This window comes from Pleurodeles waltl, chromosome 4_1 (genome assembly GCF_031143425.1).
Source record: "Pleurodeles waltl isolate 20211129_DDA chromosome 4_1, aPleWal1.hap1.20221129, whole genome shotgun sequence".
NCBI lineage: Eukaryota > Metazoa > Chordata > Amphibia > Caudata > Salamandridae > Pleurodeles > Pleurodeles waltl.
In genome coordinates, this window is record NC_090442.1 from 594,824,773 (window position 1) to 594,843,624 (window position 18,852).

Here is an 18,852-nt window from a genome sequence, read left to right on the forward strand (position 1 = left end):
GAGGTGACTTGGGAGCTTTCTCCCAGCCCTCCTTCACAATGCTTAGGGGTCCCCTGACAGGGTGACCATAGAGAAGCTCAAAGGGGCTGAACCCCACCCCTTTCTGGGGCACCTCTCTGTAAGCAAACAGGCAGGGTAAGAGGACGTCCCACTTATGCCTCATGGCCTCAGTCAGGCCACCAATCATGCCTTTCAGGGTCTTGTTGAATCTCTCAACAAGCCCATTGGATTGAGGATGGTAAGGGGTGATAAACCGGTAGGTCACCCTACACTCATCCCACATGGACTTCATGTATGCAGACATGATGTTTGTGCCCCTGTCAGACACAACCTCCTTAGGGAATCCCACACGGGTAAATATTCCCAACAGGGCTCTGATTTCCACGGGTATAGTCACTGTTCTCAGAGGGATGGCCTCTGGATAGCGGGTGGCATGGTCCATCAAAACTAGGATAAACCTGTTGCCCAAGGCAGTTTTGGGGTCCAAGGGACCAACAATGTCGATGCCCACCCTTTCAAAGGGGGTGCCAACGACTGGGAGTGGGAGCAGGGGAGCTTTAAGTCTTCCCACTAGCCTGGCAGGTGGGGCAAGCTCTGCAGAAGTTATCTGAGGCTGTCCTCATTCTGGGCCAATGAAAGTGGGTGCCAAGCCTGTTAAAGGTCTTGTCTTGGCCCAGGTGTCCTGCCAGGGGGATGTCGTGAGCCAGACCCAGTAGGAAGTTCCGGTAACACTGGGGGACCACCAGCACACGGGCTGCCCAAGGACCTGGAACCTTACGCTCACTGTAAAGGAGATCATTCTCCCAGTAAATATGGTGAGTTCCAGAGGCGTCACCTGCTGCTTGGGCTGTGGTTTGTCGCCTCAGACCTTCAAGGGTGGGGCATTCTTTCTGAGCCTTGCAGAATTCTGCTCTGGTTGGCCCCCCTCTACTTGCCAGCCAGCAAGTTCAGGTAGGTTACCCAGGTCAGCTATGTCTTCCCCAGTGGGCTCAGGGGCCTCCTCCTCCTCAGGGGCCTCGTCCACCACTGTGGGAACATTTGAGGCGGGTTTCCCGCGCCTCTTGCCCTTCCTCTTTGCAGCTGTCTGGGCCATTTTTCCAGGCTCCAGACGGCCTTGACTCCCTTCCCGGGCAGCCATGGACCGTGTGGTCATGCAGACCCACTCAGGTAACCCTAACATCTCCAGGTGAGATCTGAGCTCTACTTCTTTCCAAGCAGTATGCTCAAGATCATTGCCTAACAGACAATCTACAGGCATGGCAGGACTCACAGCTACTTTTAGAGTACCAGAGACCCCCCCCCCCCCCCCCCCACTCAAAGGGAACCAGAGCCACCGGTAGGTGACTCTCACGATTGTCAGCGACCATGACCTGGTGGAATGTATTAGGGACTATCTGCTCTGTTGACACCAGCTGACTCTTGATAGTAGTCATACTGGCTCCTGTGTCACGCAGAGCCTCCAACTTTTGCCCATCAATGGTGACCCACTGCCTGTACTTGGAAGTATTGTGGGGCATGTGGGCTTTGGGCACCATTTCTCTTTCTCCCAGGGACACTAGGAAAATCTCTACCTGCTCCCCAAAGCAATCTGGGTCCATCTCCCCCCGAGCGCTACACTAGTCAACCCAGGTGTCTGTCCAGTAGTGGACGGTGCCCTCTTGGAGCACTGGGGGTCGCCTTTATAGTGACCATACTGGTAGCACTCTAAGCATTTGGGGTTGGATCTCCCTGATTTATCATAAGTCCCTGGCTTTTTCCCAAATCTGGAAAAGGAATGGTTGCCACCCCCTCCCTGGGAATTCTTTTGGGGGCCTTTGGAGAGTTCCTTATCTGTATGTTTATCTCCCCCCTCTTTCTTCTGTTGGGTACACTGACCACCTTTGTGGGTGTCCCCCCCAGGTACCTTTTTGGACACTCTAGTGCTAACCCAGAGGTCCGCCTCCTCTGCAAGCTTCCTGGGATCAGTCAGCTTACTATCTACCAAGTGCTGGCGCAACTCTGTATAAGTAGTATTGAGCATATGCTCTCTCAGAATCAAGTCATATAACCCTTTATAATTATCTACTTTGTTGCCCCGCACCCATCCATTCAGTGCCTTACTGGAAAAGTCAAAGAAATCTACCCATGTTTGTGTGGTTTGTTTGGTGCTGTCCCTGAACCTCTGCCGGTATCCCTCAGGGGTCAGCCCAAACTTGGCAAGTAAAGTGGCTTTCTGGAGTGGGTATGTGTTTAGATCAGGTTGATCCAATGGGAGAAGTGTGTCCCTCCCCAATGGCGGCACATAACCCCACATAGCTATCCCCCATTGCCCTTCAGGAACCTCATGAGCCCTTAGTGCAATTTCATAAGTAGCTAACCATTTATCTATGTCATCTCCCACCACAAAACTGGGCACCACATTTTTGGGTATACGAACCTTCTTTTCTCCAGCAGGTCCTGTCTGTATGCTGCCACCATTATTGCTGGATTCAGACTGTCTCGCCTTGATCTCCAGCTCCTTGAGACTCAGTTCATGAGCCAACAATAGTTTCTTTTCAGCCAAAGCTCTTTCAGCTTCCACCTGTTTGGCTGCTCTTTCAGCCTCAGCTTGTTTGGCTTCTCTCTCTGCCCTCTTTTCTTCCTGTTGGGCCTCAATTTTCAGTTTTGCCATTTGCAATTGGAACTCCCTTTCTTCTCTCCTTTCCTCTGCGGTCGAGCTTTGCTCAGAGACACTGCTCCCTGGTCTGGAAGCGGGCATAATTGCAGTGGTAACATTACCCACTGATGGCAATAAATCCTCTGAGAGGCCATTTTCTGGCTCCTCTTCCTCCTCATCCTCCTCTAAATGGGCTTCTGCCCAGGCCCTCAGCGCCACTTGAAAGTCCTCCTTTTTGGAGGCCCCTTGGGCGGGTACTCTCAACACCCTGCAGAACCCTCTTAGCTGTTTGACAGTACATGTCTCCAACAGGGCTAGGTCCAAATCTCCTACTTGGGACCCAGCCAGAGACATGTTGAGTGAGGATTTTATTTTTGGAAATTGTCAGGAAAAACGAATTTGCAAAAAGAGATAAAAATCAAGTTGACCTTCAACTGTGGGTAGGTAGTGAAATACTTAGCTACTGTATGTCACCGCACAAATACAAGTCCTATCCTCACCGCTGATCACCAACGTTAGAAATGGGGTTTTTGGTTGGCAGTCAGGTTATCCTCTGTCCAAGCAAGAACCCTCACTCTAGTCAGGGAAGGTCACACACAATCCAAAATTATCCTGTGCCCACCCCCTGGTAGCTTGGCACGAGCAGTAAGGCTTAACTTAGAAGGCAATGTGTAAAGTATTTGTGCAATAATTCATACAATAACTCAATATAGCACCACAAAAATACACCACACAGTGTTTAGAAAAATATATAATATTTATCAGGATAATTGTAGGTCAAAACGAATAAAGATGCAATGTGAAATTGTAGAGGAATCACTGAAAAGTGATATAAAGGGGGTCATTCTGACCCTGGTGGCCGGTGACCGACAGGGTCACCGACCACGGGAGCACCGCCAACAGGCTGGCGGTGCTCCCGAGGGCATTCTGACCGCGGCGGTTCAGCCGCGGTCAGAAAAGGTAAACCGGCGGTCTCCCGCCGGTTTACCGCTGCCCCAGTGAATCCTCCATGGCGGCGGAGCGCGCTCCGCCGCCATGAGGATTCAGACACCCCCTACCGCCATCCTGTTCATGGCGGGAAACCCGCCATGAACAGGATGGCGGTAGGGGGTGCCGCGGGGCCCCTGGGGGCCCCTGCAGTGCCCATGCCAATGGCATGGGCACTGCAGGGGCCCCGTAAGAGGGCCCCAAAAAGTATTTCAGTGTCTGCTTTGCAGACACTGAAATACGCGACGGGTGCAACTGCACCCGTCGCACCCCTGCACCTACGCCGGCTCAATTCTGAGCCGGCGTCCTCGTTGCAGGGGCATTTCCTCTGGGCCGGCGGGCGCTCTTTTGGAGAGCGCCCGCCGGGCCAGAGGAAATGTTTGAATGGCCGCCGCGGTCTTTTGACCGCGGTGCGGTCATTTGGCGGCGGTACCTTGGCGGACGGCCTCCGCCGTCCGCCAAGGTTAAAATCACCCCCAAAGTGTCTTAAGTCTTTAAAAAGCAAACAAAGTCTCTTTCAAGCACAAAGTACCTGGTTTAAAGTGGAAAATCTCCACAAAGGGCCGCAGAAGAAGATACACGGTGAAAAATGGTGTGTGCGTTGATTTCTCCTCTGCACACACGGACTTGCGTCGTTATTTTTCACGCGGGGAAGTCGGGCGTCATTTTCCGGCGCGCGGACAGTCTCTTTCTGTGGTTCGCGGGATTACCAAATGTCCCGGGGTCTGTGCGTGGATTCTTCGGCTTGTTTTCCGGCTGTGCGTAGTTCCGGGAGGCTGTATGTGGAATTTCCGTTCTCACGGCAGGTGTCGCGTCGATTTCCCCTCTGGAAGTCGGGCGGCGTTGTCCTTGCGAGGCCGTGCGTTGAAGTTCCGGTCGCCCTGAAGGCGTCGCGTTGATCAGCGTCGGTGTGCAGCGATTTTCTCGCCGCGGAGCAAGCTGTGCGTCGAAATTTTCGGCGCACGAAGAGTCAAAATGAAAAAGAGAAGTCTTTTTGGTTCTGAGACTTCAGGGAACAGGAGGCAAACTCTATCCAAGCCCTTGGAGAGCACTTCTACAGCCAGACAAGAGTTCAGCAAGGCAGCAGGCCAACAGCAGGGTAACAGTCCTTTGTACAAAGCAGACAAGTGAGTCCTTTGAGCAGCCAGGCAGCTCTTCTTGGCAGGATGTAGTTTCTGGTTCAGGTTTCTTCTCCAGCAAGTGTCTGATGAGGTAGGGCAGAGGCCCTGTTTTATACCTAAATGTGCCTTTGAAGTGGGGAAGACTTCAAAGAGTGGCTAAGAAGTGCACCAGGTCCCCTTTCAGTTCAATCCTGTCTGCCAGGGTCCCAGTAGGGGGTGTGGCAGTCCTTTGTGTGAGAGCAGGCCCTCCACCCTCCCAGCCCAGGAAGACCCATTCAAAATGCAGATGTTTGCAAGTGCGGCTGAGTACCCTGTGTTTGGGGTGTGTCTGAGTGAATGCACAAGGAGCTGTCAACCAAGCCCAGCCAGACGTGGATTGTAAGGCACAGAAAGATTTAAGTGCAAAGAAATGCTCACTTTCTAAAAGTGGCATTTCTAGAATAGTAATATTAAATCCAACTTCACCAGTCAGCAGGATTTGGTATTACCATTCTGGCCATACTAAATATGACCTTCCTACTCCTTTCAGATCAGCAGCTACCACTTCAATACTGTAGGAGGGCAGCCCCAATGTTAGCCTATGAAGGGAGCAGGCCTCACAGTAGTGTAAAAACGAATTTAGGAGTTTTACACTACCAGGACATGTAAAGTACACAGGTACATGTCCTGCCATTCACCCACACAGCACCCTGCTCTAGGGGTTACCTAGGGCACACATTAGAGGTGACTTATGTGTGGAGAAAGGGGAGGTTTAGGATTGGCAAGTACTTTTAAATGCCAAGTCGAGGTGACAGTGAAACTGCACGCACAGGCCTTGCAATGGCAGGCCTGAGACAAGGTAAAGGGGCTACTTAAGTGGGTGGCACAACCAGTGCTGCAGGCCCACTAGTAGCATTTAATCTACAGGCACTAGGCACATATAGTGCACATTACTAGGGACTTATAAGTAAATTAAATAGTCCAATCAGGTATGATCCAAGGTTACCATGTTTTAAAGGGAGAGAGCATATGCACTTTAGCACTGGTTAGCAGTGGTAAAGTGCGCAGAGTCTAAAAGCCAGCAAAACAGAGTCCAAAAAGTGGAGGGAGGCAGGCAAAAAGTTAGGGGTGACCACCCTAAGGCATGTCAGGTCTAACACAGGCCAATAGTCCCCACCCTGGAAAACTATGTAAGAGGCAGCGCATACATGATCAATCTCATAGATGGTCTTCCTTTTAATACACAGAATGAGCTGTTAGTGACGTTAGACATTGTCTCACTCAATACAAATATACCTCAACCTGGGAGTCTGTAGATTATAGAGAGAGTACTGAATGAACGACCTAGACCACACAAAGTTCCCACTAAGCTCACAGTCAAGCTACTGACAATTCCTTTAATAACAAACTACTTTATATTTGGGAACTCCTACTACCAACAGTGTAGCAGGACTTCAATGGGTGCAATTTCTACCCCCAATCTAGTATATATTTATTTAGACATGTTTGAACACCGTTATGTCTTGATTGATCGTAACCCATATCTAGCCTCTATCAAATGCTGGAAACGCTACATTGACAACATTTTTGTAATCTGGAAAGGCTCACCTGACAATATTCAAGAGCTTGTTGAACATTTAAATCGGACACAGACCCACCTACAGTTCACTTGCCATTTCAACAACATAAGCATCCCCTTCTTGCACCTTTTAATCAAAACTGACAAGGGTAAATTAATAACATCTCTCTATAGGAAACTCACAGATAGAAACATGCTAGTAGCATACTCTAGTTGACATCAATGCGCTCTCAGGGATGGCTTACCATAAAATACCATTCTGTTTTTTAGCAAGGATAATGCCCAGTAATTTAGTAGTCTCCACAATGGAAAGCTTACAGTTGAGCAGATTTATTATATTTATCTAGCCTTAAACTAAAGGCACAAATAGGAGGTGAGCTCAAGAGAAATTCTATGATCTGAAGGTTAAAGGCTGAGATTGTAGTGTTGTAGTGAGTCATCCTCAACCTCAGGTCATCAAGAGTTTGAGATACCATCTCTATGAATTCAGGAGAGGAGACTTTAAAGGAAAACTGAGTCATCATGATGAAACAAGAATTTGCAGGCGCAAACTGAGTGGTTCCATATACAGATTGTACATTATTATGGAGAAAATAATCCCTTTGTAAACCTCTTTGTCAGAGAGGTGAGAGGTGGAAAAGGAGTTCGACATCTTTATTTGCCGAGAGCAATTCATCAAATAGGATTCAAGCCATTTCAGACCTGTGCCACAGACACACATCCAATATTTCTGAATTTGCACGATGTAGGCATGAGCAACTATGTGAAATGCTGTGGACTGTCAAGAAAAATTAACATGCAGGACCCTTCTTTGTCTAAGATGCAGAACACTTCCTCCAATATGTTTAGTATCATCTTTGCAGTACTGCACACATATCTAAATTCCATTTGTAGATCATCAGATATCATCCTTTCTTCAATGTAATTATTAGTTGCTTTTCTTGCTAGCTTTTCACACATTTTGCTACAAAGTGAAGAATGGCTATTGCACAGAAGTTGTTTAAGTCTTTAGGGTCTCCCGCTGTTCTTTTGAGTAGGGGAGTGACCTTTTATTCAGTCTGGGAGTATACAATGAGATTGTTTATTGACAGAGTCCACAAAATGTGAAAAGGGCTTGATCTCAGAGAGTGTGTTTACTAAGGTTGGCCTGTGTAACCTCATTGAAGATTATCCGTTTCTTACGGATTTGCAGGTTAAGGATTCTTATGAGAAGCTCTAATCAGTGATCAAGATTGCAAGCTCGATTGTCTCTATTTTTATATTAACCGGTTCTGTGCCTTGGACGAGGTGACCTCGTCCAAGGCACCAGTTCCCGTGTGCCTTGGACGAGGTCACCTCGTCCAAGGCACAGGAACTGGGGGGAGCGCTAGCGCTCCCCCCTGTGCTCCCCACCCACCCCCCCAAGGCATGATGGAAAGGGAAGCCCTTCCCCTTTCACCCCCGACCCCCCCACCCCCCCTGTGACGTCAGCGCGCGCTGATTTGTCACAGGGCCTTCCCCATCGTGCTGGAAGCTCAGCTTCCAGCGCGATCGAAAGAGAAATGCTTTGCATTTCTCTTTCGATCACGTGGGGGAGGCACGGAGAGGCTTCAAAGGGAAGGAAATGTATTTCCTTCCCTTTGAAGTCTCTCCAAGCGTTGCAAAAGCTGGATTGCTTGCAATCCGGCTTTTGAAACGCCCACTAGACACCATGTTTTTTTAATTTTTTTTAAATAGACATAAGGGAGCGACCCCTTGGGCAAGGGTCGCTCCCAATGGGGGGCATTTTTTAGGAAGGCCTTTTCTGCCTCCCCTGGGGGCAGATCGGCCTATTATTAGGCCGATCTGCCCCCTGGGGGGGGGGCAGAAACCTCTAGGGCACCAGGGATCTTTTTTTTTTTTTAGGTGGGGAGCGACCCCTTAGGCAAGGGTCGCTCCCCTAGGGGGCAAATCATATTTAGGCCATTTCTGCCCCCCTTGGGGGCAGATTGGCCTATTTTGATGAGGTGGTTCCATGTACAGATTGTACATTATTATTGAGAAAATAATTCCTTTTGAACCTCTTTGTCAGAGAGGTGAGAGGTGGAAAAGGAGTTTGACATCTTTATTTGCCGAGAGCAATTCATCAAATAGGATTCAAGCCATTTCAGACCTGTGCCACAGACACACATCCAATATTTCTGAATTTGCACGATGTAGGCATGAGCAACTATGTGAAATGCTGTGGACTGTCAAGAAAAATTAACATGCAGGACCATCCTTTGTCTAAGATGCAGAACACTTCCTCCAATATGTTTAGTATCACCTTTGCAGTACTGCATACATATCTAAATTCCATTTGTAGATCATCAGGTATCATACTTTCTTCAATGTAATTATTAGTTGCTTTTCTTGCTAGCTTTTCACACATTTTGCTACAAAGGGAAGAATGGCTATTGCACAGAAATTGTTTAAGTCTTTAGGGTCTCCCGCTGTTCTTTTGAGTAGGGGAGTGACCTTTTATTCAGTCTGGGAGTATACAATGAGATTGTTTATTGACAGAGTCCACAAAATGTGAAAAGGGCTTGATCTCAGAGAGTGTGTTTACTAAGGTTGGCCTGTGTAACCTCATTGAAGATTATCCGTTTCTTACGGATTTGCAGGTTAAGGATTCTTATGAGAAGCTCTAATCAGTGATCAAGATTGCGAGCTCGATTGTCTCTATTTTTTATTAACCGGTTCTGTGCCTTGGACGAGGTGACCTCGTCCAAGGCACCAGTTCCCGTGTGCCTTGGACGAGGTCACCTCGTCCAAGGCACAGGAACTGGGGGGAGCGCTAGCGCTCCACCCCTGTGCTCCCCACCCCCCACCCCCCCAAGGCATGATGGAAGGGGAAGCCCTTCCCCTTCCACCCCGACCCCTCCACCCTCCCTGTGACGTCAGCGCGCGAGCGCGTGCTGATTTGTCACAGGGCCTCTCGAAAGAGAATTGCCTCTAGGGCACCAGGGATCTTTTTTTTTTGTTTTTTGTTTTTTTTTAGGTGGGGAGCGACCCCTAGGGGGCAAATTATATTTAGGCCATTTCTGCCCCCCTTGGGGGCAGATTGGCCTATTTTGATGAGGCCAATCTGCCCCCCTTGGGGGCAGAAACCACTAGACACCAGGGAGTTTTTTTTGTTTTCGTGAATTTCATGCAACGGGAGCAACCTCTTAGGCAAGGGTCGCTCCCCTGGGGGGGGGGGAAATTATTTTAGGCCATCTGTGCCCCCCTGGGGGGTAAATCAGCCTATTTTGATTAGGCCGATCTGCCCCCAAGGGGGGGCAGAAACCACTAGGCAATCTTTTTTGTTTTACAGATGGGGAGCGACCCATTAGGCAAGGGTCGCTCCCCTGGGGGGCAAATTATAATTAGACCATTTCTGCCCCCCTTGGGGGCAGATTGGCGGATTTTAGGTCAATCTGCCCCCAAGGGGGCAGAAACCACTAGGCACGGGGATTTTTTCTTTGGCGCCAATGTCACGCGGGGGAGCGATCCCGTAGGCAAGGGTCACTCCCGGGGTGGGGTTGGGGGGGGGGAATTTATTTTAGGCCATTTCTGCCCCCCCTGGGGCCGGCTGAGCTAGAGGCCAAAATCCACAGGTAGGCACTTTGCAAAAAACACCTCTGATTTCTGTAAAAAAATTTGATGTGTCCATGTTGTGTTTTGGGACATTTCCTTTCGTGGGCGCTAGGCCTACCCACACAAGTGAGGTACCATTTTTATCGAGAGACTTAGGGGAACGCCGGGTGGAAGGAAATTTGTGGCTCCCCTCAGATTCCAGAACTTTCTGTCACCGAAATTAGAGGAAAAAGTGTTTTTTGGCCAAATTTTTATGTTTGCAAAGGATTCTGGGTAACAGAACCTGGTCAGAGCCCCGCAAGTCACCCCATCTTGAATTCACCTGGGTTTCTAGTTTTCAAAAATGCGCTGGTTTGCTAGGTTTCCCCAGGTGCCGACTGAGCTAGAGGCCAAAATCCACAGATAGGCACTGTTTTCTATGAAAAAATGTGATGTGTCCATGTTGTGTTTTGGGCCATTTCCTTTCGTGGGCGCTAGGCCTACCCACACAAGTGAGGTACCATTTTTATCGGGAGACTTGGGGGAACGCCGGGTGGAAGGAAATTTGTGGCTCCTCTCAGATTCCACAACTTTCTTCACCGAAATCAGTGGAAAACGTGTTTTTTTAGCCAAAATTTGAGGTTTGCAAAGGATTCTGGGTAACAGAACCTGGTCAGAGCCCCACAAGTCACCCCATCTTGGATTCCCCTAGGTCTCTAGTTTTAAAAAATGCACAGGTTTGGTAGGTTTCCCTAGGTGCCGGCTGAGCTAGAGGCCAAAATCTACAGGTAGGCACTTTGCAAAAAACACCTCTGTTTTCTTTCAAAAAATGTGATGTGTCCACGTTGCGTTTTGGGGCATTTCCTGTCACGGGCGCTAGGCCTACCCACACAAGTGAGGTATCATTTTTATCGGGAGACTTGGGGGAACGCTGGGTGAAGGAATATTGTGGCTCCTCTCTGATTCCAGAACTTTCTGTCACCAAAATGTGAGGAAAATGTGTTTTTTTAGCCAAATTTTGAGGTTTGCAAAGGATTCTGGGTAACAGAACCTGGTCAGAGCCCCACAAGTCACCCCATCTTGGATTCCTCTAGGTCTCTAGTTTTCAGAAATGCACAGGTTTGGTAGGTTTCCCTAGGTCCCGGATGAGCTAGAGGCCAAAATCTACAGGTAGGCACTTTGCAAAAAACACCTCTGTTTTCTTTAAAAAAATGTGATGTGTCCACGTTGCGTTTTGGGGCATTTCCTGCCGCGGGCGCTAGGCCTACCCACACAAGTGAGGTATCATTTTTATCGGGAGACTTGGGGGAACGCTGGGTGGAAGGAAATTTGTGGCTCCTCTCTGATTCCAGAACTTTCTGTCACCAAAATGTGAGGAAAATTTGTTTTTTTAGGCAAATTGTGAGGTTTGCAAAGGATTCTGGGTAACAGAACCTGGTCAGAGCCCCACAAGTCACCCCATCTTGGATTCCCCTAGGTCTCTAGTTTTCAAAAATGCACAGGTTTGGTAGGTTTCCCTAGGTGCCGGCTAAGCTAGAGGCCAAAATCTACAGGTAGGCACTTTGCAAAAAACACCTCTGTTTTCTTTAAAAAAATGTGATGTGTCCACGTTGCGTTTTGGGGCATTTCCTGTTGCGGGTGCTAGGCCTAGCCACACAAGTGAGGTATCATTTTTATCGGGAGACTTGGGGGAACGCTGGGTGGAAGGAAATTTGTGGCTCCTCTCTGATTCCAGAACTTTCTGTCACCAAAATGTGAGGAAAATGTGTTTTTTTAGGCAAATTGTGAGGTTTGCAAAGGATTCTGGGTAACAGAACCTGGTCAGAGCCCCACAAGTCACCCCATCTTGGATTCCCCTAGGTCTCTAGTTTTCAAAAATGCACAGGTTTGGTAGGTTTCCCTAGGTGCCGGCTGAGCTAGAGGCCAAAATCTACAGGTAGGCACTTTGCAAAAAACACCTCTGTTTTCTTTCAAAAAATGTGAAGTGTCCACGTTGCGTTTTGGGGCGTTTCCTGTCGCGGGCGCTAGGCCTACCCACACAAGTGAGGTATCATTTTTATCGGGAGACTTGGGGAAACATAGATTAGCAAAACAAGTGTTATTGCCTCTTGTCTTTCTCTACATTTTTTCCTTCCAAATATAAGAGAGTGTGTAAAAAAGACATCTATTTGAGAAATGCCCTGTAATTCACATGCTAGTATGGTCACCCCGGAATTCAGAGATGTGCAAATAACCACTGCCCCTCAACACCTTATCTTGTGCCCATTTTGGAAATACAAAGGTTTTCTTGATAGCTATTTTTCACTCTTTATATTTCAGCAAATGAATTGCTGTATACCCGGTACAGAATGAAAACGCACTGCAGGGTGCAGCTCATTTATTGGCTCTGGGTACCTAGGGTTCTTGATGAACCTACAAGCCCTATAAATCCCCGCAACCAGAGGAGTCCAGCAGACGTAACGGTATATTGCTTTCGAAAATCTGACATTGCAGGAAAAAGTTACAGAGTAAAACGTAGAGTAAAATTGCTGTTTTATTCACCTCAATTTCAATATTTTTCTTTTTCAGTTGTTATTTTCTGTAGGAAACCCTTGTAGGATCTACACAATTGACCCCTTGCTGAATTCAGAAAGTTGTCTACTTTTCAGAAATGTTTAGGTTTCTGGGATCCAGCATTGGTTTCATGCCCATTTCTGTCACTGACTGGAAGGAGGCTGAAAGCACAAACAATTGAAAAAATGGGGTATGTCCCAGTAAAATGCCAAATTTGTGTTGAAAAATTGGGTTTTCTGATTCAAGTCTGCCTGTTCCTGAAAGCTGGGAAGCTGGTGATTTTAGCACTGCAAACCCTTTGCTGATGCAATTTTCAGGGAAAAAAACACAAGCCTTCTCCTCAGCCACTTTTTCCCATTTTTTTAAAAAAAAACGAAATGTTCACTGTATTTTGGCTAATTTCTTGGCCTCCTTCAGGGGAACCCACAAAGTCTGGGTACCTCTAGAATCCCTAGGATGTTGGAAAAAAAGGACGCAAATTTGGCTTGTGGACAAAAAGTTATGAGGGCCTAAGAGCAAACTGCCCCAGATAGCCAAAAAAAGGCCTGGCACAGGAGGGGGAAAAGGCCTGGCAACGAAGGGGTTAAGGGAAAAGGAGAATGTTATATTCCTTTGAATTTATAATTGCTAGAGCCATCAGATCAGAGGTTTGGGAATAGGTCAGTTGTGATATTTTCCCAATGTCAAAGCCCTTACCCATTTAATCTCCAGCTTGAGGAATGCTGCTTATGCATATTTTTTGATCGTCTTGCAACTAATTTGAAGAGCTTTTAGATTCTGTATTTAGAGGCCATGACACCAGATTCTTTTCGACGCTCTGAGAGGTGTTCTCTCCTTGAATAGTATGTCTGAAAACCATCAATATAGTTTGCTGTTGTTCGGCAGGGCACGCTCATCAGCCACCTCTATCATGGTTGTCATAGTTTTTTAGAATGAGATTTACATCAGCATTAAGTAGTGGGTACAGATCATAAGCTTGGAACAGGTTTGTCTTTCCAAGATCAGCCTGGTGGATGTCTTTAAATCTCTCCCTGGATTTGTTTTTAGTATTTGCTTGAAAGTTGATGTTTTGGAGCAACTTAATGTGAACAATACGGGACACTATTTTACCCATTCAACCGGCAGAGGCAATTAACTCTTGACAATGCCCTACTTTGAGATAGTGAGAAATATTCCACTTTATTATGTATAGGTTATATACAACATTTTTCTAGGTTACTATTGTGTTGAAAGATGGAGAGTTGCGCTGCTACCTTGTTGTTTGAATATCCCGTTGCAAGTTAGTTCCCTAAAATGATCTTATTTACTGCTTAGTTGGTTATGTTAGCTACACTTTCAATCAGTTGTTCAGCAAAGAGAGTACTATGTCCAAGATGTCAGGAAATATGAAAGGTGGTGGGTTTGGAGTTTGATATTTGTACTTATGTGACTGACATTGGAAGAAATATTATCGATAACTGTTCAAGCTTCTGTATCTAATGGAAGATCTGCGACTGGCTGCCATACCTCCACCTATCTTTCCTCTTAATCTATGCAGATCAATGCATGACCCTAGTACCAGGAATTCAAATGTAGGTGGGGAGGCATTTCTTTCAGGAATAACCTGTCTCAGTTATCGGGGCAGAGCAGTTTTACAAATGGAATTCTGTATTTGGCTGCTGATCTGTATTTGACTTTGGAGTGCTTCGTTTTTGTGATCAAGACTGGTGTGGGTGGAATCTTGCTGAGATTATTTGGGTTATCTATATTTCTGTTCTGTCAAGATGGTTGTCTATTCTTTGTCTTGATTAGAATTATGGAGCATGCTTCTGAGTCAGAAGAGAATAGAAACACATCTAGTGATGCAATAAGATCAGTGATGTTGCTCTCCAATACAGACTGTGCGATTCTTAAAGGACTGTTTTTTGTTATTGCAGGGGGAGACTTTGAATTGGATCTTGCAAGGGTAGCTATGAAAGACTAGTAGTTGGAGGCTGACATTGTTTTCAGTTGCATGTGCTCCTTGATTCATAAGGCTAATGGGTGTTGTAAGCTCTGTTATTTCATTTTTGTGTAAATCTATTTGATCAAATAATGATGATAAGTCATGAGCTTTGGGTGCAAGGATAGAGGCCATTGTGGAGTCTGACTGATTTTGCATGATGGAATACGATCTATCATATGCAGCTAGGTCTAACTGTGTGTTTGGTGTGTCAAGAATCAGAGGGGTAGTCCTGATTTTATGGCTCTATTGTCTCTCATCATGGGAAATGTACGCCGACGACACCCAACTTATACTCTCCCTCACCAAGGACCCCGCCAGCGCCAAGACCAACCTACAAGAGGGTATGAAGGACGTCGCAGATTGGATGAGGCTCAGCCGCCTAAAGCTGAACTCTGAAAAAACGGAAGTCCTCATCCTCGGCAACACCCCGTCCGCCTGGGACGACTCCTGGTGGCCCACGGCCCTCGGCACCGCACCGACCCTCACAGACCACGCCCGCAACCTCGGCTTCATCTTGGACCCTCTTCTCACCATGACCAAGCAAGTCAACGCCGTGTCCTCCGCCTGCTTCCTCACCCTCCGCATGCTCCGCAAGATCTTCCGCTGGATCCCCGCAGACACCAGAAAAACCGTGACCCACGCCCTCGTCATGAGCCGCATGGACTACGGCAACACCCTCTACGCCGGGACCACAGCCAAACTCCAAAATCGCCTGCAACGCATTCAAAACGCCTCGGCCCGCCTCATCCTCGACGTACCCCGCAGCAGCCACATCTCCGCACACCTGAGACACTTGCATTGGCTCCCAGTCAGCAAAAGGATCACCTTCCGACTTCTCACCCACGCACACAAAGCCCTCCACGACAAGGGACCGGATTACCTCAACAGACGCCTCAGCTTCTACGTCCCCACCCGCCTCCTCCGCTCCTCTGGCCTCGCACTCGCCGCTGTCCCTCGCATCCGCCGCTCCACGGCGGGTGGGAGATCTTTCTCCTTCCTGGCGGCCAAGACCTGGAACTCCTTCCCCACCAGCCTCAGGACCACCCAGGACCACTCCGCTTTCCGGAGACTCCTAAACACCTGGCTGTTCGAACAGCGATAACCCCCCCTTTTCCCCTAGCGCCTTGAGACCCGCACGGGTGAGTAGCGCGCTTTATATATGTTAATGATTTGATTTGATTTGATTTGATTTGAAATGTGGAAGGATGACTAAAATAAGGACGAGAGCTTGATTTCTGGCTAAAAGGTTTTTGAGTGTGGAGAGAGCAGTATGGATATTGAGGAGCATATTTATACTCTGTTTGTGCCGGATTTGCATAATTTTTTTACGCAAATCCGGCGCATAATTAACTCCATGTATATATTTTGACGCTAGATCCGTCTAGCGTCAAAATATTGGAGTTAACATCATTTTTTACATTGAAAACCTACCTTGCGTCAATGAGAAGCAAGGTTGGTGTTCCAGGGCAAAAAACTTACTCTAAGGCCTTTGCGCCTTATCAGTCCTCCTGTGCAAAAATCACTCCGGGGAGGAGGAGGGCCTTAAATAATGGCGCTAAGCCTGTTTAATGCCATTATTTAACACCTGGGTCAGGGCAGGTGTAAGGGGACCTGTGGGCTCATTTCCATGGTCAGAGACCATGGAAGCAGTCCACAGGTGCCCTTCCCTGCCCCTATGGACACCCGCCAGCCACTCCTACCCACACCTGGAGGACACCTAAGGATGGAGAACCCATCCCAGGTAAGTCCAGGTAAGTTTTTTTTTTTTTTTTTTAAGTGCCATAGGGGGCCTAACTTTGGCCCCCTACATGGCATTGTGCCCAGTGGCCATGCCCAGGGGACATTAGTCCCCTGGGCATGGCCATTGGGCAGGGGGGCATAACTCCTGTCTTTACTAAAAACAGGAGTCATGTCCATGGGGGTTGTGCGTCATAAAATGACGCTAGTCAGGTTAGAGTAAATTTTTTCGACTCTAACCTGACTAGCGCCATTCTTTGACGCACAACCTCCTGTTTCCCCTACGCCTCCCCCTCCTGGTTAGCATCATTTATTTTGAGGCTAACCGGGCCTTACCGTCGGCTGGCGTTTATTCCTTAAATATGACGCCCAGCTGGTGTCCAGGAATGGAGCTAGCCAGCGGTAAACTTTTTGATGCAAACCTGCACTAACGCAGGTTTGCGTCAAAAAGTATAAATCAGGGCCTGAGTTTGTAGTAGGTGGGGCCCGCTGAAGAGGCGCAGTACTATGTTCGGAGTGTGAAAGTAATATCTGAGGTTTGTTGTGTTGAATTTCATTAGGGTCTTGGGAGAGCTGCAGAGGTGTTAATGTTTGATTGTAAGGTAAGAGTGTGAGATTTGGGAAGGAGGAGGGGTTGAGAGGGATGGCAGTGACTTCTGAGAGTTGAAGAGGTGATCAAATTGGACGTCTGATGATGCCATTATGATTTTATCATTGTTAAACATTGAGACTGAAATAGTTTTTTTTTCATGTTGACTCTAAAACTAGCAATTAGTTTGTGAATCTGTTGTAAGGACTTCTTTATTTAATTATTGATATGCATCCCATGTTTGTCTTAGCCTCAGAGTAGTCCACTGATTCTGTCATTGCAATTGTGGCCTAAAACACCTTTGAATATATAGTAACTTGGCTTTCCTTTATTGTTTGTCATATTCCTAATTGGTTTGCCTAGGTTAAAAACAAGAATCTGTATTGAGGATCTTGCACACAGACAATGCTGTCCTTTCTGACAGAAAACCAATAAGTTTGCAAAGACTTGTAAATATGCATGATGATTGCACATGTACAAATGATACTATATAATACACAAAAAGGAATAAAACTGTGCATCTTGAATAGATAGCTTGAAGCCTGAGATAGTATAATCATATTATTTTCTGAAACTAATAATACAGGAGTCGCTTAAATTGAAAAGGCATACTTCTTCTTAACCCCTCACTCCAAGTTCCCCTTAATAGCTGACTCTGCCAGTTAAGGGGAGCCACTTGCTAAATTGTAATTAAAAGTGCCAGAAGTAAATCACAACCTCTAAATTTCCCTACTGGCTTTATACCTGCTAAAAGCAGGAAAAATGTACAAGTAAAAAAGATCCAGTAATGAGGAATAAATGGTGCAAATGGCGAAGAAAGACTGATTCCCACTGTTATTCCTCACTTCTCAGGGGCAACATTGGAACTGGCTAGTATTCCTGCACCCCAGAAGTACTACTTCCCACAGAATCTGTACTTCTGGGTATGGGAATCTGACATCACTTGAACATGGGTCCCAAGTGTGGCTACGTAGGGATTGCGGACAATGTTATGGTACTTTTTAATGTACTTTATGGTGGATGCACTTTGCAGATCCTTATAATAAAGCATACTATGAAGGTGACTGTGGTAGCCCCTATCTAATCGACATCAAACATACAACTGGAGATGGCAGAAGTCCTATTCTGGATAAAGGCAATAGAGGTCTGAAAAGAAAGACTATATACAAGTATCAACAAGTCTGTGAACAGCACATGTCTTGGAGAAATAAGTTATTTTTTATGTATTCTGATACCTGTTATGTAAATGGGATAACTGCTTTTCTTTAAAGCAAAAAAAAAAGTGGAATATTGGCATTGCAATTGGAAACATGCATTTATTTATGAAACATGCTTTTAAATATTGCAACAGCTTATATGTGAGGTGAAGAGATTTATTGAAAGTGACTTACAATATCCAGGATATGAGCTGATGTCTTCTTTGAATTTATCACAGATTTGCAGGACTCCCAAAAGCTAATTAAATAAAAACTGTATTGCAATTTGAAGCAACAGCTAAGGAAGGGGAAGCATTTTTGCAGTACTTGATTCACAGGCCTGGTCATCGCTGGGCACAGAAAGGGAGGGTTTTTTCACGGGCATTGCCTTAAATCTTCAGAAATAACATTTATAAAAATAATAATTCCTTCTTATTAGTTCTAAAAATGAATACTTTGCAGAAGGAACAATTCCCAAAGTGTTTGCTCCCCCCAAAATATATTGCACTAAAGACAGAAGGAAAGAAGTGAGGAGGTTAAGAGTTAGGATTTGAGGGCATACGGTATGGGTTTGGTGTACTGAATTGTGGGTATGACGTATACCAATTTAGGGTACAGGGATTGTGATAAAGGGTTATAGTTAAGCTTAAAGGGGTATGGGTAAATAGTTAAGAATTTATGTTTACGGTTACGAGTTTGTGGTATAGGGTATTAAAGCTTCTGTAAAGGCTTAATCCCTATAATTGCATTTGTTTAGTATCACCATTGGAAATGTGTTTAATTTAAGGGGGAATCAACTGCTGCACTTATGATTAGCCTATCTGTTCAAACTAAAAAACAATTTATATGTTTACCTTCACAGTACCACTGAATTAAAAATATTAAAAATGAACTACTCCAAATGTTCACTAAAATAATTGAATTAACAAGGCACAAC